This window comes from Mandrillus leucophaeus, unplaced genomic scaffold (assembly GCF_000951045.1).
Source record: "Mandrillus leucophaeus isolate KB7577 unplaced genomic scaffold, Mleu.le_1.0 Scaffold153, whole genome shotgun sequence".
NCBI classification, from domain to species: Eukaryota; Metazoa; Chordata; class Mammalia; order Primates; family Cercopithecidae; genus Mandrillus; species Mandrillus leucophaeus.
Genome location: NW_012101510.1, coordinates 1,338,727 through 1,341,781, shown reverse-complemented (window position 1 = coordinate 1,341,781; position 3,055 = coordinate 1,338,727). Strand labels below are relative to the sequence as shown.

The following is a 3,055-nucleotide window of genomic DNA, read 5'->3' as shown; positions in this document are numbered from 1 at the left end:
AGGGAGAGGCCGGGTTCCATCAGCAAAAAAAAAAAAAAAAAAGGCCTGACAACCCCTTATAACGTTTTTTCTTTATTTTTCTCTTTTATGTGGACAGGGAGCCTTACGTTGATTATATTTACCCTCAAATCTCTTTTCGAAATGCTTTTTAAGTTTCAGCATACTCCCGCGCTTAATGAAATGGTTTCCCCCAGCATCCCCAGCCGGTGCGGTCTGAACCATTGGGAACTTCCCCGAGGGGGGCACCGGAATAGGGGCGGCGGAAAAGGGTAGTTGTCGGGCAGCGGCCCCTGCTTCCCCGTCAGACCTCGGAGTTGCGGTGCTCGGACTGTGTTCCTGGGCTTGCGGGAGCTGGCGAGGCTCGGCTCTCCTCGCGGTGCAGGACGCGCTCGGACGGCGCCTGCACCCCCACCGCAGGGCTGGGTGGTGTTACGGCCCAGAGAGTCACGCGCCTGGGTCTCGGCGGGGATGTGGGGCCGCGAGTGAGTGTGGTAACTCTTGGTTTTGCCAGCTCCCCGAGAGCCCGAACCGGGGCTTGAGAGCCTCGCCACCCCGGCTGACGTTCCGGCCGTGGGCTCGGGGGCTCTGTGTGTGATCCCGCCTGTCTGGGACCCGCAGCGACCACCTACCCAGCGCAGTCAGGGGCGGGGCTGAGACCCGGAGCGGGACCCCGGCTGCCGAGTCCAGGTGTCCCGCGGGTCTCGATTCGGGGAGCAGGTCGGCGGGGGTCTGAGGGTTTGGCGGAGGGGCACGTCCGAGTTTGCGTTGGTCCCAGGTGGACCAGTAATAGGGGAGGGTTTAGGGCCAGAGTCCAGGGCGTCGCCGAGACCCTGAGATTTGAAGATAGGTTGGGGGCACGCCCATTAACCAAGTTTCTGGGGATGAGCACTGTGACCTGGGTTCAAACCCCGGGTTAGGGTCGTTGATTTAGTCTCATTTGATCTTGCCATGAAACGGGACTGTTTCCCTTTCCTTCTCCCAGGTTTTGTCTTCGTTTTGGAGGAGAGGGTGTGTGTCATCCTCTTCTCTCAGTTTGGCGTTCAGGAGGGTCCTCTGATGAGCTAATAGGGTAGCACCGTGTCCTCCAGGGAGGGTGGAAGACCGCGCTTCTCTCCAGTGGAGAGTACTGTCAGACGCGTCCTTGTCACCTGGAAAGAATGGATTGGCTTGTGGATTGAAGTCCCAGGTGTGGTCAGCAGCAGTCTCTTCAGATGGGGAGGCAGGGCAAGGAGGAACTTGCTGGAAGTAGGTTCTGGCTCTCCAGGCTTTGGCCACAACCAGTTTAGTGCCAGATTATCACCGTGGTCATCAAGTAATTGAGTAATAGTGGCAGGTGACACTGTGTTTGCCCTTCTAGTGTCCTATGTCAGGGAGCTCTGTGAATGGAAATCCAGGGAAACGGTGGAAATAGAGCCACAGTGAGAGTGGGTCTGAGCTGGCAGTCATCCCCTGCAGAACTTTTCACCCTGGGCTTGTTGGGATCCCAGCTGCTGACTTAATGAGGCTCCCCAGTGGGAGACTAGTTCTAGAAGCTGTGTGTCCACTGCTGGTTAAGATCTGTTATAGTGCCTTGTTTATTTACAGTGCCCTTACTTAGTGGCCTCTAATTCTCCGCGGTGCTATGAGAAGAGCATAGGAAGTAGGGGTGAAATGGGCCAGGGTCAGGGTGCACCACGGGTGGTGGTGAGGTCACTGTCCAGGTCTGGGACTCAGCTATTGTGGGAGGAGGACATGGACAGACACTCTACCACATCAGGGAACTTGAATACTGTCTTTGGGTGTGATGATGAAGAGACTGTCACCCAGGGGATTTCGGGTTCCTCTGTGGGTTCTGGAAAGCTTGCTGGAAACAGACTCGTAAGACATATTCAAATCAGTTTGTTTTCTTAAGCAAACACCTCCTAGAGATTGGGATTGACCAGTGAGTAAAGAATGACCTCACGCTGCCCAGAATTCTGATTCCATGTGTAATGCGAATCTTGAGAGGCGTCTGTTTCTCAGCTCTTGGGTGGTATTCAGAGAGGTCTAGTAACATTTGGTGTCACCTGGCTGGTGAGGGCAGGCTCCAGTGACCGCAAAACTAAATGTTCTCTAGGGCATCTCCCTCTCTTTCAGGGGCTGCCTGGGTCTCTGGCGTGCGTGATCCATGGAGTCAGAGTCGGAGCTCTTGTCTGACAAGTGCTTTTTTCTTTTTCTTTCTTTTTTTTTTTGAGACAGAATCTCACTCTGTCACGCAGGCTGGAGTGCAGTGGTGCGATCTCGGCTCACTGCCACCTCTGCTTCCAAGTTCAAGTGATTCTCCTGCCTCAGCCTCCTGAGTAACTGGCACTATAGGCATGCGCCACAAGGCCTGGCTAATTTTTATATTTTGTATTTTGTATTTTTTGAAATGGAGTTTTGCTCTTGTTGCCCAGGCTGGAGTGCAGTGGTGCAATCTTGGCTCACTACAACCTCCGTCTCCCAGGTTCAAGCAGTTCTCCTACCTCAGCCTCCCAAGTAGCTGGGATTACAGGCACCCACCAGCATGCCTGGCAAATTTCTGTATTTCTAGTAGAGATGGGGTTTCAGCATGTTGGCCAGGCTGGTCTCGAACTCCTGACCTCATGGTCTGCCTGCCATGGCCTCCCAAAATGCTGGGTTTACAAGCATGAGCCGCCTCACCCGGCAATTTTTGTATTTTTAGTAGATACAGGGTTTCACCATGTTGACCTGGCTGGTCATGAACTCCTGACATCAGGTGATCCCCCCATTGGCCTCCCAAAGTGCTGGGATTACCGGCTTAAACCACCGAGCCTAGCGAGTGCTTTTCATTAAAAGGAAAAACGAATAAGAGTAGCCTATGTTTTGACCTGACATGGTTGCTCACGCCTGTAATCCCAGCACTTTGGGAGGCTGAGGTGGGAGAATTACCTGAGGTCAGGAGTTCAAGACCAGCCTGGCCAACATGGCGAAACCCCATCTCTACTAAAAATACAAAAATTGGCTGGGCCTGGTGGCGCGTGGCTCTAATTCCAGCTACTCGGGAGGCTGAGACAGGAGAATCACTTAAACCCAG

The 3,055-nt window shown here is 53.7% G+C and overlaps 1 long non-coding RNA gene across 1 annotated transcript in view; it reads left to right on the top strand.

Annotated features, from left to right (window-relative positions):
* Nucleotides 1–454: 454 nt before the first annotated feature.
* Nucleotides 455–3,055, top strand: part of LOC105535999 — an 8,139-nt gene continuing 5,538 nt past the window's right edge. Inside the window, exon 1 of the long non-coding RNA XR_001005532.1 lies at nucleotides 455–717. This is a non-coding gene — a long non-coding RNA (uncharacterized LOC105535999). The remainder of the gene's footprint in view (nucleotides 718–3,055) is intronic.